This window comes from Oncorhynchus gorbuscha, linkage group LG03 (assembly GCF_021184085.1).
Source record: "Oncorhynchus gorbuscha isolate QuinsamMale2020 ecotype Even-year linkage group LG03, OgorEven_v1.0, whole genome shotgun sequence".
Taxonomy (NCBI): domain Eukaryota; kingdom Metazoa; phylum Chordata; class Actinopteri; order Salmoniformes; family Salmonidae; genus Oncorhynchus; species Oncorhynchus gorbuscha.
In genome coordinates, this window is record NC_060175.1 from 89848269 (window position 1) to 89864496 (window position 16228).

Sequence of the window (16228 nt, forward strand, 5' to 3'; positions counted from 1 at the left end):
AGACAGACAGACAGACAGACAGACAGACAGACAGACAGACAGACAGACAGACAGACAGACAGACAGACAGAGAGTCCAAGAAAAAAAAAATGAGTGTATCTGTTTACACAGCGAAGCGTCACCACAGTGAAACACTGCCAGCTGCTTACAAGAAGACCAGGAGCACCACTGGAAGGTTATCACACATATTCACATTGAGACCTGACCCTGTCGTGTCTGGCTTCCAATAGATAACTCCTATTCCAAGAATGTGTGTGTGCCATTCAGATGGTGAATGGGCAAGACAAAAGATTTAAGTGCCCTTGAACAAGGCGCACCGGTTTGAGTGTGTCAAGAACTGCATCACAGTTGGGTTTTTCATGGTTTACAATTTCCTGTGTGTATCAAGAATGGTCTGGTACCCAAGGGACATCCAGCCAACTTCACACAACTGTAGGAAGTGTTGGAGTCAAAATGGGCCAACATCCCTGCGGAACTCTTTCGATACCTTGTGGAGTCCAAGCCCCAACTGATTGAGGCTGTTCTGAGGGCAAATGGGGGGGTGCAACTCAATATTAGGATGGAACATTAGGTTCCTAATGTTTTTCCACTCCGAGTAGATATTCCCTATTAACGGAAAAGCTATCTATGTTCATGGTTATGCTGTCTTGTTTCACAGGCTGAGTAAATGTTTAATGGAAGAGACTTAAATCTTCTTTAAGAGAAAACGATTCTTTGGATTGAATACCTGGGGCACTTTTTCTTATACAGTTTTGTCATCCTTCTCTCTGTGTTATCTCCCAGTGAGCCTCAGAGCTTACTGCGGTGCCACTACGGATATTACTGCCCAGAGGAGAAGAGGAGGCAGAGGGTTCAGCCAAGCTTCAAGGATTATGTGGTGATTTGGACCCCTGGCACTGACTCTCCTTCCTTCCTTCCTTTTCTGTCTTTTCTCTTCCCTACTTTCTCGTGAGTGACCTTTAATGATGTCTCTGCCCGTGTGTTCAGGAGGGGACTGGGGAGAAGCCTCTGAGCTTCCATTTAGAGGGCTGCGATGAGGAGAGGCAGAGCGGGGCCAAGCAGCCATTCTGGATCCCAGGGAGAGACTCCGAGAGTATTCGGGCTCCATGCATTGTGGAAGGCCATAGTCACAGTCACACAGCAGAGGATAGGCAGCGGCTCCATGCATTGTGGAAGGCCATAGTCACAGTCACACAGCAGAGGATAGGCAGCGGCTCCATGCATTGTGGAAGGCCATAGTCACAGTCACACAGCAGAGGATAGGCAGCGGCTCCATGCATTGTGGAAGGCCATAGTCACAGTCACACAGCAGAGGATAGGCAGCGGCTCCATGCATTGTGGAAGGCCATTGTCACAGTCACACAGCAGAGGATAGGCAGCGGCTCCATGCATTGTGGAAGGCCATAGTCACAGTCACACAGCAGAGGATAGGCAGCGGCTCCATGCATTGTGGAAGGCCATAGTCACAGTCACACAGCAGAGGATAGGCAGCGGCTCCATGCATTGTGGAAGGCCATAGTCACAGTCACACAGCAGAGGATAGGCAGCGGCTCCATGCATTGTGGAAGGCCATAGTCACAGTCACACAGCAGAGGATAGGCAGCGGCTCCATGCATTGTGGAAGGCCATAGTCACAGTCACACAGCAGAGGATAGGCAGCGGCTCCATGCATTGTGGAAGGCCATAGTCACAGTCACACAGCAGAGGATAGGCAGCGGCTCCATGCATTGTGGAAGGCCATAGTCACAGTCACACAGCAGAGGATAGGCAGCGGCTCCATGCATTGTGGAAGGCCATAGTCACAGTCACACAGCAGAGGATAGGCAGCGGCTCCATGCATTGTGGAAGGCCATAGTCACAGTCACACAGCAGAGGATAGGCAGCGGCTCCATGCATTGTGGAAGGCCATAGTCACAGTCACACAGCAGAGGATAGGCAGCGGCTCCATGCATTGTGGAAGGCCATAGTCACAGTCACACAGCAGAGGATAGGCAGCGGCTCCATGCATTGTGGAAGGCCATAGTCACAGTCACACAGCAGAGGATAGGCAGCGGCTCCATGCATTGTGGAAGGCCATAGTCACAGTCACACAGCAGAGGATAGGCAGCGGCTCCATGCATTGTGGAAGGCCATAGTCACAGTCACACAGCAGAGGATAGGCAGCGGCTCCATGCATTGTGGAAGGCCATAGTCACAGTCACACAGCAGAGGATAGGCAGCGGCTCCATGCATTGTGGAAGGCCATAGTCACAGTCACACAGCAGAGGATAGGCAGCGGCTCCATGCATTGTGGAAGGCCATAGTCACAGTCACACAGCAGAGGATAGGCAGCGGCTCCATGCATTGTGGAAGGCCATAGTCACAGTCACACAGCAGAGGATAGGCAGCGGCTCCATGCATTGTGGAAGGCCATTGTCACAGTCACACAGCAGAGGATAGGCAGCGGCTCCATGCATTGTGGAAGGCCATAGTCACAGTCACACAGCAGAGGATAGGCAGCGGCTCGATGCATTGTGGAAGGCCATAGTCACAGTCACACAGCAGAGGATAGGCAGCGGCTCCATGCATTGTGGAAGGCCATAGTCACAGTCACACAGCAGAGGATAGGCAAACAGCCATGCACTAGAGACAAACTAGGCTTCGACTAGGGTCAATGCTTGAAATGCTACAGGGTATGACTGTACAGCTATAGTAATTGAATATGAGCTGCATTAGAACCTGGCGTACTTACTTACCGTAGCACATCTTCCTCTCACAATTTGTATGGCTTTTTTATACATTTCTTCACAAAACAGTATTTACCATTAATGTCCGCAGTCGTCGATATAGCCCCTCTTGATTTATATACTGAGAACATTAACAATGCATTAACTCATGACACTGACAGACACTAAACAGTTATACTGTATCCATCTAGTGAAAATGAACATCAGCAATTTATTTAGTTGCCTGTTATTCACAATTTTTCATCAGCATTATATTTCCACATGAGAAAATCTGCCGTTCAGGAGAGGATGGGTGGCTCTCCCTCATAACAAAGTCACAAATTAGAAACGTTTTATATGCTAATTAAAATAGTGACTCAAAGATTATATAAATGTGTCCTGTAGCATTAATACATTTTCTGTAGCATTAATAAATGGTGAAATGGGGAGTAATTGCCATGTAATTCGGCAGAGTAGCGTAGAAAATCTGCACTTTGCACTTTGAATCCCACCAATTTGCCCTTTTGTCCATTTAAAACCACTAGGGTATACAAATGAAACGCTTTCCCACACCACTCACTTATCCCAGTGTTTTAAAGGCCCAGAGACACACACTCAAACACAGGGGAGTCAATAAGGGGAGTCCTTGTTTTAAAGGCCCAGAGACACATTCTCAAACAAATGGGAAATGGGGAGTCATTAAGTGGAGTCATTGTTTTAAAATCTGCACTTTGCAGACACACACTCAAACACAGGGGAGCCATTAAGTGGAGTCCTTGTTTTAAAGGCCCAGAGACACACACTCAAACACAGGGGAGTCAATAAGGGGAGTCCTTGTTTTAAAGGCCCAGAGACACATTCTCAAACAAAGGGGAGTCATTAAGTGGAGTCATTGTTTTAAAGGCCCGGAGACACACACTCAAACACAGGGGAGCCATTAAGTGGAGTCCTTGTTTTAAAGGCCCAGAGACACACACTCAAACACAGGGGAGTCAATAAGGGGAGTCCTTGTTTTAAAGGCCCAGAGACACATGCTCAAACACAGGGGAGTCATTAAGTGGAGTTCTTATTTTAAAGGCCCAGAGACACACACTCAAACACAGGGGAGTCATTAAGTGGAGTCCTTGTTTTAAAGGCCCAGAGACACATGCTCAAACACAGGGGAGTCATTAAGTGGAGTCCTTGTTTTAAAGGCCCAGAGACACATGCTCAAACACAGGGGAGTCATTAAGTGGAGTCCTTGTTTTAAAGGCCCAGAGACACATGCTCAAACACAGGGGAGTCATTCATAGTGGGTGGATGAAGCATAGAGTTGGCACCAAGTACTTAGAAGGAATTAGGTTACTATGGAAATATATATTAATTAAACATAATTACATGCATATTATATTCTGGAGATTAACTTCTAAGGCCTACATATTAGTATTGGAAAATGGAGTGAGAGATCTCCTATCTCATCTATCAAAGAGTGTGTGAAGTGTGAAGTTGATGGCCTTTATAGTGAAGGTTTGAAGGCTGCTTTGTAGACCTCAAAGATGTGGCATAGAATATGCCCCCAGTTAGGAGAGAAGAAGAATCCATGATTAAACACACAGCGCCAAGAGGAAAGAAAAGGAATGAGGGACCGAGAGATGGAACTGTGAAAATGAAGGAGTGTGATTGGCATGCCACTCTTCCTCTAATCACTCTCTTCATCAATCCAGACACAAGCGGAGGGTTCTGAGGAGGATGGTTCCAATGAATGCCAAGCACTGTGTCCTCATGGGAGAAGTAGCATGTCTTTTGGGAAAAGCAAACTGCTCTGCTGATTAATGGACACCTGCGAAGGGGCCATTTCTATCTGATGGCAGGGCCAAATAGGATTTCTTGGCTACTGAAGCGCTAGTGACCGTCAGTCTTGAGATCTAAAGGTGTCCTACTCACATGGAACAGCCGTTAATGAGCAGGCACATGTGGAGTAGACAGGAAACTCTGAGAAAAACAAAAACAGGGGGGAAGCCCGGGGCGTTACTACTCACAGGGAATGGTGCGCAGGTACAGGTTATCTCTGATCACCTGCTGGAGCTTGTGGTCCAGCGAACCTTTCTGGAACTGCAGGCTGAGGTAGTGACGCAGGTCTGTATTCAGAACCTTGCCTGTGGAGAGGAGAAACATCTGGGTCAGCACAGTACAATGTCGGAGGGAACACAGCCCACACACAGGACATTCACGAAACGTAATTTAGAAAATCCTCCAACATTCTTAAACAGTTGGGAACTCTAAACGCATAACCACCAGTGGGTAAATGAGAAAGATCCATCATCCCTTTCAAAATTATCTGACAGGTACCGGTGACTGTGATGTAAAGCATGCCCCCAGCGAGAATGTGTGTAGGAGGACAGTTTAGACACTTCTGGGCTGTGTGACAGCATTGTTGTTTTGGGGGGCTATAGGCTCCATTGGTAGAGGAACTGTCATGTGAAACAAAGGTGAAATATTAATTGGCTTGAATCACCAAGTATCCAGATGCATACATGAATAACAGGAGAACATAACACAATGGCTGGCAGTGTTGCTGCCTTGGAGGAACAACAGAATTTCAGGCAGATGGAGGACGTTTGGGGGATGTTCTTCATCCTGAAGGAGGAGGGGAATCCAGGCATCCCCTCCGGAGGGGGGGGACATTCCCTGGTGTGTGAACAGGATCCTTCTCTGAGTATCAGCTCAGGCTCCAGCGGTTTGTTCTTTAGAAGTGTGTGTGAGAGAGAGAGATGCAAGGCGTCTTCCTCACGGTGGGGAGGATGTGCTTTGACAGGACCCCAGTTATAGTGTTGTTAGCATCAATACCCATTGTTTCTCTGTTTCTCAATAACAGAATAAGTGATTTCTTGATTAGGTCTCGTCGTAACAAAGTCTGCTGAGATGTTGTATGCCCCATATATACAGCAGTCTGTTGGTGGAAAGAATTGTATATAATCATTTAAATTGAAAAACTCTTAAGTGTTGAGTCAAGTGTAGTTTTTTGTACCAGTTCACAAACCATGTGCCATGGAATTGGTACATCGAAAATCTCTTCCCATTTATTTTGCAACCTGTATGGTGCAGCTGGCAACATTTTTGTCCTCAAATGAAACTGGTATATATTTCTATTTATTTTATTTTCTTTCAGCCCATTGGTATCTTTAATTTATGGTAGGGAAACAAGTTCCCTACCTTCTCCCTTTTCCACTTGCCTCCTCCATTTGTGTCGTAGGGCTGCAAATAGTTGGTTGTACATTTGGATTGAGCAGATATTCCCATGCATTTTCGTTAACTGCATACAATGTAAGTCTGAAGTTTACATACACTTTAGCCAAATACATTTAAACTCAGACTTTCACAATTCCTGACATTTAATCCTAGTAAGAATTCCCTGTCTTAGGTCAGTTAGGATCACTACTTTATTTTAAGAATGTGAAATGTCAGAATAATAGTAGAGAGAATTATTTATTTCAGCTTTAATTTCTTTCATCACATTCCCAGTGCGTCAGAAGTTTACATACACTCAATTAGTATTTGGTAGCATTGCCTTTAAATTGTTTTAACATAGGGTCAAACGATTCTGGTAGCCTTCCACAAGCTACCCACAATACGTTGGGTGAATATTGGCCCAATCCTCCTGACAGAGCTGGTGTAACTGGGTCAGGTTTGTAGGCCTCTTTGCTCGCACATGCTTTTTCATTTCTGCCCACACATTTTCTATAGGATTGAGGTCAGGGCTTTGTGATGGCCACTGTAATACCTTAACTTTGTTGTCCTTAAGCCATTTTGCCACAACTTTGGAAGTATGCTTGGAGTCATTGTCCATTTGGAAGACCCATTTGCGACCAAGCTTTATTAACTTCCTGACTGATGTCTTGAGATGTTGCTTCAATATTTCCACATAATTTTCCTACCTCATGACGCCATCTATTTTGTGAAGTGCACCAGTCCCTCTTGCAGCAAAGCACCCCACAACATGATGTTGCCACCTCTGTGCTTCACGATTGGGATGGTGTTCTTTGGCTTGCAAGCGTCTCCCTTTTTCCTCCAAACATAACGATTGTCATAATGGCCAAACAGTTCTATTTTTGTTTCATCAGTCCCGAGGACATTTCTCCAAAACGTATGATATTTGTCCCCATGTGCAGTTGCAAACTGTAGTCTAGCTTTTTTATGGTGGTTTTGGAGCAGTGGCTTCTTTCCTTGGTGAGCAGCCTTTCAGGTTACGTCAATATTGGACACGTTTTATGTGGATATAGATGCTTTTGTACCCGTTTCCTCCAGCATCTTCACAGGGTCCTTTGCTGTTCATCTGGGATTGATGTGCCCTTTTTTCACCAAAGTAAATGCATCTTGAGGAGACAGAACGCGTCTCCTTCCTGAGCAGTATGACGGGTGAGTGGTCCCATGGTGTTTATATTTGCGTACGATTGTTTGTACAGATGAACGTGCTGCCTTCGGGCATTTGGAAATTGCTCCAAAGGATGAACTAGACTTGTGGAAGTCTACAATTTTTCTTCTGAGGTCTTGGCTGATTTCTTTTGATTTTCCCATGATGTCAAGCAAAGAGGCACTGAGTTTGAAGGTAGGCCTTGAAATACATCCACAGGTACACCTCCAATCGACTAGAAATTATGTCAATTAGCCTATCAGAAGCATCTAAAGCCATGACATCGTTTTCTGGAATTTTACAACTGTTTAAAGGTACAGTCAACTTAGTGTATGTGCACTTCTGACCCACTGTAATTGTGATACAGTGAATTATAAGTGAAATAATCTGTCTGTAAACAATTGTTGGAAAAATGACTTGTGTCATGCACAAAGGAGATGTCCTAACCAACTATCCACAACTATAGTTTGTTAACAAGAAATTTGTGGAGTGGTTGAAAAACGAGTTTTAATGACTCCAACCTAAGTGCATGTAAACTCCTCCATTTCTATGCATAATATCATGAATAAATATCATACAATTTTTAAACATTTAGCAATCCAAATAAAATGTCATATCTTTTGCTCATATGATTTTAAAAATGAACCATCTGGAGTAGGCAATGCCATTAGTAAGTAAGTAAACGGTGATAGGACCAGTTAATCAATGTCATTATTCCATAAATAGACAAGTATTTACCTCTCTATGGTTGCAAAATCTTATCTATTTTTGCTAACTTTCTATTGAAATTAATTGTGGTAAATTCATTTATATTTTTTTGTGAATACCAAGTATGTCTGCTTCACCATCCGGCCATTTTGTTGGTAAACCACAAGGTAAGAGTAAGCACTGCATTTTTTAACGATGCAATATGTAATATGGTATACTTGTCATAATTAGGTTTTAATCCAGAGAGGCTAGAAAAGTGATCAAGCTCTTAAATCAGACTGTGCAGGGATCCAGATTGTGAGTCATCAGCATACATTGACACATTGAATTTCTAACCCCTTGATGTTCTTTTTGGATCTCATTTTAATAATAGCTAGCATTTCAATGACCATAATAAATAGATATGGAGACAACGGACAGCCCTGTTTTACTCCTCTTAAAAGCTAAATACTTTCTGAGATGTAACCATTGTTTATTATTTTACATCTGGGGTTGCTGTACATAACTTTAACCCATTGTATAAGAGATTCACCAAAATTAAAGTATTCCATGCATTTATATATAAATTCTAATCATACTTTATCAAACACCTTTTCAAAATCAGCTATGAAGACCAAACCTGGTATCTTCAATGTTTCATAATGTTCAATTGTTTCAAGTAATTGTTGTATATTATTTCCAATATATCGTCCATGTAAAAAACCTATCTGATCAGAATGAACAATATCTGGTACGACCTTTTTTATATTTATATTTATTAGGTTTTATTTTAAAAGCAAATCATTCTGATTCACATTGGCGAACATGGGTCACACTATATAACAGCTTTTAAGTCATAATACCCCCAACCTCTACAATCAGAACAAATCATATTAAACAAACAAAAAACTACCTTGGTATTTCAAATGTACATTCTTCAAATACATAAAAATCATGAAGAATAAAAAGGTCAGCCTTACCCATCCTCACATTCTCTTAAATCAAAACCTGATATTACGTACAAAACAAAACAAAGTCGTTCATGCAACAACAACAAAAATGTTTTTGTAAAAAAACAATGAATCCATATTTGTACTGTGTAATGTGGTGCAAATATGTATCCGGGACTACTTCAACAGGAGTTAGCTACACTCACAGCCACTTTGTCATCTTCCAGTCCTTGAACATATGATTATTTACATATAATTTAATCACCACTAGATAAACCTCTGCTTTTCTGCACGGAGCCTTTTGGAAGTGGGGTACAGGGCACATCGTCTCTCCACTATTTCATGAGGAAATTGTTCATTAATAGAGAATGGAGTGTTCTTCAATTCCCTACCCTGTTGTAACAAGGCATTTTTCCTTTTGTAGTGGGTTAGCATAGCTACAATCAGATGAGGCCTTCCCTCTGCTCTGCCACCAAAACGGTGAGCTCTTTGAAAATCAATTGTTTCCACCTGTTCTTCCGTCATCTTGAGATTAAGTTTCATGAATAAATACCATTTAAATGTAGTTGTTTTTTTGCATTGGATATATTTACCATATCATACGGAGAGAGAAACATAAACCTTTTACCTTATAAGTAGACATAATTGCAAATGATAAAATCCTTCAAATATAAATATAAAAACAATTTAGTTACGAATTGAACTTTAATTAAATTAGTTGACTCACACATGGGATGAAATCACTGAACAACAAAATAAAGGGAATATTGAATGATCCCCAACAATCCATCGCATCTCCCAAAAACAGTAGTCTAGAAACTCAACTTTGGTTGTCTTCCTCTCAGGCTTCTGTGTCTTCTCCCTGGAGCTCCTCAATGTCCACCTCTTGAACATCAGACTCTGAGGCCCTATCTTCACTGTCACTTTCCAACCTTGTTGAGGATGGCTCTTTGTCAGGCTCAAAAAGCCTCAAATTTTCCCGGATGGCCATCAATTTTTCATCCTTTGTAATGGTCAGCCTGTAGTGTGGTCTCAAACAAGGACCAGTTGCACTCTGAGGCGGCTGACGTTGGTGGAAGTTGGAGGATAATGGAGCCAACAGGGGAAAGAGTCTCAGATCCACAAAGTCCCTTCCACCAGGTGGCTGATGAGATGTGTTGGCACGACTGCCATATTGCATCTCCATCCCAAAGCCCTTGGAAGTGTACTTCACCAGACTACCAAGAACCTTGCCCTCATCCAGGCCAAAGTGGCGAGACACGGTAGTGATGCCACCATAGGCCTTGTTGATCTCTGCATCAGACAGGATGCTCTTACCAGCATACTTGGGGTCCAACATGTACACTGCAGCGTGGATGGGCTTCAGGCAGAAGTCTTCACGCTTTTGGATGTATTTCAGAATTGCAGTTTCCTCTCCTTGGAGCATCAGTGAAGTGGGCAGGGCAGTACAGATTTCTTCTCTTACATCTACAAGCAGAGTCTGAACATCAGACAGGATGGCATTGTCTCCCTCAATCCGTGTAATGGTTACTGCTATAGGTTTCAGGAGTTTCAGGCTGCTTACCACTCTCTCCCAAAATGCATCATCCAGGAGGATCCTCTTGATAGGGCTATCCATATCAGCAGACTGTGATATGGCCATTTCTTGGAGAGACTCCTTCCCCTCCAGGAGACTGTCAAACATGATAACACCACCACCCCAATGGGTGTTGCTGGGAAGCTTCAATGTGGTGCTCTTATTCTTCTCACTATGCATGGTGAGGTAGTTTGCTGCTATAACTTGATGACCCTTCAGATACCTAACCATTTTCTTGGCTCTCATTTAGAGTGTATCCATTGTTTTCAGTGCCATGATGTCCTTGAGGAGCAGATTCAGTGCATGAGCAGCACAGCCAATGGGTGTGATGTGAGGGTAGGACTCCTCCACTTTAGAACAAGCAGCCTTCATGTTCGCAGCATTGTCTGTCACCACTGCAAATACCTTCTGTGGTCCAAGGTCATTGATGACTGCCTTCAGCTCATCTGCAATGTAGAGACCGGTGTGTCTGTTGTCCCTTGTGTCTGTGCTCTTTTAGAATACTTGTTGAGGGGTGGAGATGATGTAGTTAACTATACCTTGCCCACGAACATTCGACCACCCATCAGAAATTATTGCAATACAGTCTGCTTTCTCTATGATTTGCTTGACCTTCACTTGAACTCTGTTGAACTCTGCATCCAGCAAATGAGTAGATAAAGCATGTCTGGTTGGAGGGGTGTATGCTGGGTGAAGAACATTCAGTAATCTCTCCCAATACACCTTGCCTGTGAGAATCAGAGGTGATTCAGTTGCATACACAGCTCAAGAAGAGCGTTCCTCCATTGAGTCAAAAAACCTGATTCCAGGAGGACCATGAGCTGTCGCTATCGATAACGTGTCTGATTAATCATTTTCACCTCAAATAGAAGTAGAGGGACTTTTGTCAGAGGTTGCTTGTTGTGAGCGCTGAGTGAACATTATGCACTTGGCCAGATGATTCTGCATCTTTGTGGCATTCTTCACATATGATTTGGCACAGTATTTGCAAATGTACACAGCTTTTCCTTCTACATTGGCTGCAGTGAAATGTGTCCACACATCGGATAGTGCCCATGGCATTTTCCTGTAAAGATTAGAAAAAAATAGTAAAAAAACCCAAATACAATTCCCTGTACAGAAAAATAGTTAAGCAGTTAGATTAAACAACTCCTTTGTAAGATACATGTTTTAGAATGGGCAGGTGGCCTAGAGGTTAGAGCATTCGGCCAGTAACTGAAGGTTGCTGGATCAAATCCCTAAGCTGACAAGGTAAAAATCTGTCATTCTTCCCCTGAACAAGGCAGTTAACCCACTGTTCCCTGGTAGGCCATCATTGTAAATAAGAATTTGTTCTTAACTGACTTGCCTAGTTAAACAAAAAAATACAAAATTGAAACCACTCGTCAGTTAGCAGGCTCAGCTAAAACCCACATGGTAGCAAAAACTAACTAGCAGAAATTGTTAACAAGTTAACACTTTGCCGTAGGCTACTATTTAACAAAAAATCATAGAAAATATATTCACCCCACCCAGTATTGTAATCAAAACTTACCAGAAAGCATGTAGTCCTTGGCTCAGACAGTAGAATCATTAGCATCTCATTAGTGTTCAAGATCTTGATAATCAGCTGTACATGTGATGGACCAATCCATGGAATTGGGGATAGTTTAACCAAAATATGCCACAAGACCTATAATTGCCTTGTGTGTCCCACAAAAAAAGTTTTTTTGATGAATTTAAGCAACATTTCTCAATTTCCCAGGCTTAACTTCCCATGGAAAATTTCCAGAAATTTACCGTAAAGTTTCCGACCCTTTGCAACCCTAGTATTGAGTATGAATGTTATTTTCTTAGTATGAATGGTATTTTACTCAAGTTGAACCAGTCCAGTTATGGCTGCGGTAGGAAGGTCTATGGCCAAAAGAAACAGGCCTCTTTACACATTGTGTAAGTCGATGGACATTTTAGTGAGGAATGTAGGTCAGGGAAAGAAAAGCATTGAACTGGTAAACCTCAGGCCTGTGGTCCCATGTTCCCAGAAAACTATTCTATGCATTATGAGTTATGGAACCACATTACACACACACAAACACAGCTGAGAGACTATACCCCAATTCCCGAAGTCAGGTCTCCTCTGTTCCAATGTTAGGTGACCAGGGAGGTCTTTACTACAACCCCCCCAGGAATGTATCCTAGGCTCCATTTACACACACAATCCTCACAGGAGGGTTGAGTATGGACAATGGAGGGTCCTGATTGTTGTAATTAAACTAGGACTGAGTAATCTCACTCTCTCTGACAGGGCAGTCTCTGCCTGACTGTAAGGTGGCATTAGCTTGCACTGTCATATCTCTGGAGAGCGTGTGGGTGCACACACACACACACACACACACACACACACACACACACACACACACACACACACACACACACACACACACACACACACACACACACACACACACACACACACACACACACACACACACACACACACACACACACACACACACACACACACACACAGCGTCCCGCTACGCTATGAGGCAGCTAGCATATCGCTGGACAGCCAGGCTCCTATGGAACACAATGGGCTCCTTTGTGTCTCGTCACCTGGGCATTAGAGTGGTGGGGGGTGAGACGGCAATCATAAAAAACTGGGGGAGAGTCAAAGCGAGAGAGAGAGAATGATGAGGCAATCACACATGGGATTGCTGTCTCCATCCCTCCCTCTACTGTCTCCCTCCATCCCTCCACTGTCTCCCTCCATCCCTCCACTGTCTCCCTCCATCCCTCCACTGTCTCCCTCCATCCCTCCACTGTCTCATCTACTCAGATCCATCAGACAGCAGATAAAGACTGAGTCCTTAAAACGCTGGCATTAGCCCCGAGGCTTCAATTTAGTCAAATGTCTGCATTTACAGCGATAGGAGAGGTAAAATTAGAAGTGGGCGAAGCAGTTTGATAAATCTCAGGGGACTGATTATAGGGGACTGATTGATGGTATGGGTGGACACGGACACCCCCCCCCTCCCCCATCTGTTCTACACCTGTACTAAACAACCATCAAATTAGAGCACTGATTTCCAAAACACAGTAAATCCTCTCTAAATGAGCATGGAATGCAGAGGTGTTACAGGGAGAGGCTGCCACCACAGGTTCTTTAATGAGGCCCTTCCATGTTAGTGGCCAAGCCCTGGTGCTATCTAATTAGCACATCATTAAGACCGCTTGGATTCCCAGGGTCACTGAATAGATGTCCACTGTCTCCTCCCTGTGTAACTGACTGACTGCATAAGCAACCCTATATTTCCCTGTACCCTTCCCCAAAACATCCCTGCAAAAATGTCTACTAACGTCCCTCGACCAATGATGTCACACACACACACACACTGTAGACCTTTGTCTAGTGAGAGCTGTATAGTCAATGTAGGAAGAGAGCGGTAATTAGACTGGCTTGGCAGTCTAACTGTGTGAAGTCAATTAGCTGGTATGGAGAAGCATATGAGCAATGGAGCTAAATTACAGAATGGAGGTGGTCGTACACTGTACTAAAATGCAAAATAAATCCCCCAATCACCCTCCTCCCTCTTCCCATTAGCTTAGCTGGGCTTCTTTGAAGTTCCAATTAAAGGCTTGCCCTCTCAAAGCAGGGTTCAGTTTGCACAGGGCAGAGAAGAGGTAGCTGTACATCCATCTCATGGAGCAGAGCTGGCTCATGCCAATGACCAAGGTCCCGTGGGAAACACAGATCTAGCATTACCTAGGGAGAGGTATTCTTATCAGATGAGTTTACTCTACAAAACTGGACCAGATCCCTGTAGCTCAGAACACTGTCACAGACTTCAGAGCATATAGGCTGCAGTGTGATGGTGCCAGATGGGAAAAATACTGGCATGGACTTGGGGTCATGAGATTGATACAGTATAGTTAGTCTGGCTTCAATGCGGTGTAGAACCTTGGTCTTCTTTTAGCTTGACTGAACTCTTTAGCTCAGAGTGAAAAGGACCTCTACTTACAGCACATGATCTCAGCTTGTCATAGATTCCAAAGGGGAACTGTCCCCAGAGTAATTATGCAAATGATCTTCTTACTGCTATGAGAGACAGATTCTCTCACATACTAAATAATCAGTGAGGGAGGCGTCTATTTAGGTGGTGCTGTAGTTAGAACACATTACGTTAATGTTTAATCCTAGTATTGTAAGTAAGCTTTTAATAGCAGAAGTGATAATCATCATCACCCTTAGCAATGGAAACATTTGGCATCTCCTTAGTGCTTAGCATCCACTAATACAGTGATGGATGCTTAGCAGTTAGCATCCACTAATACACTGATGGATGCTTAGCAGTTAGCATCCACTAATACAGTGATGGATGCTTAGCAGTTAGTATCCACTAATACACTGATGGATACTTAGCAGTTAGCATCCACTAATACACCGATGGATGCTTAGCTGTTAGCATTCATTAATACACTGACGGCTATGGATGACTAGCATCATAGCCTGTTACTTTCAGCATCCACTAATACAGTGTTTCCCAACTGATTCAAGTGTCAAGTTTTATTTGTCACAAGTACAGTGAAATACTTAACTTGCAAGTCCTACCCAACAGTGCAGTGTTCAATATCAAAAGTATAAATAATCAAAAAATAAATGCTAAAAACGTGTCAACTAATCAATGAGTTGAATCATCTGAGTTTTTCCAGGGTTACTAGCTAGCTTGTTATTGCTGGCTGCCCTCCCTGTGTAATACTGAACAGACATCATGAAGCTACGCTTCAATTGGTTTAATACTGTTTTTATCTAGGCTGTCTATGGTGGACACCGAGCTCCTCTCCCCTCTCGTTAGTTATTATTTGGGTGCTGTGTAGACGATAACATTGGGAGCAGCAAGGCGACTCAATGTGTGTGGGTGTCTTCTTCGTGATATGATATTTGCCCAGAGACAGAGCTCGTTTGGGGATGTGAGCATTGTTTTTAGTTTTTTAGAGCTTCTGTCCTCTAATCCACCTGGCTTCACTGGTGTAGCTTTTTAAATGAAACAACGACTGGTGGACAAGGACAAACAAACAAGATGTTGTTTGTGAGGAGGGTTGAGGTGGATTTCATGACTAGGCTGTTGTCGGGTTCAAATCCCAGACGTGTCTTTGAGTGAGATGCCGAGACCCTGAACAAAAGGTTGAAAAATAAGCCAAGGTACTGGGTGGGCCTGGATGGAGTGGAGTGTCCCTGTGTCCCTTTGAGAGGACAGGGTGAACTGAACGCTGAGAGGTGAACAAACAGTCACTGCCCACGCCAGGTCATACTGGCACAGATCAGCATTGGCCATAAGGAGCAGAGCAGAGGACTCACTCCCTCTCTACCTTTCTCACTCCCTCTCTACCTTTCTCACTCCCTCTCTACCTTTCTCACTCCCTCTCTACCTTTCTCACTCCCTCTCTACCTTACCTTTCTCACTCCCTCTCTACCTTACCTTTCTCACTCCCTCTCTACCTTTCTCACTCCCTCTCTACCTTTCTTACTCCCTCTCTACCTTTCTCACTCCCTCTCTACCTTTCTTACTCCCTCTCTACCTTTCTCACTCCCTCTCTACCTTTCTTACTCCCTCTCTACCTTTCTCACTCCCTCTCTACCTTTCTCACTCCCTCTCTACCTTTCTCACTCCCTCTCTACCTTTCTTACTCCCTCTCTACCTTTCTTACTCCCTCTCTACCTTTCTCACTCCCTCTCTACCTTTCTCACTCCCTCTCTACCTTTCTCACTCCCTCTACCTTTCTTACTCCCTCTCTACCTTTCTCACTCCCTCTATACCTTTCTCACTCCCTCTCTACCTTACCTTTCTCACTCCCTCTCTACCTTACCTTTCTCACTCCCTCTCTACCTTTCTTACTCCTTCTCTACCATTCTCACTATTCTTCTCATCTCAGCATCCCC

The 16228-nt window shown here is 43.7% G+C and overlaps 1 pseudogene; it reads right to left on the reverse strand.

Annotated features, from left to right (window-relative positions):
• The window catches only part of LOC124032174, a 308194-nt pseudogene that overhangs the window by 132118 nt on the left and 159848 nt on the right, over positions 1-16228 (reverse strand).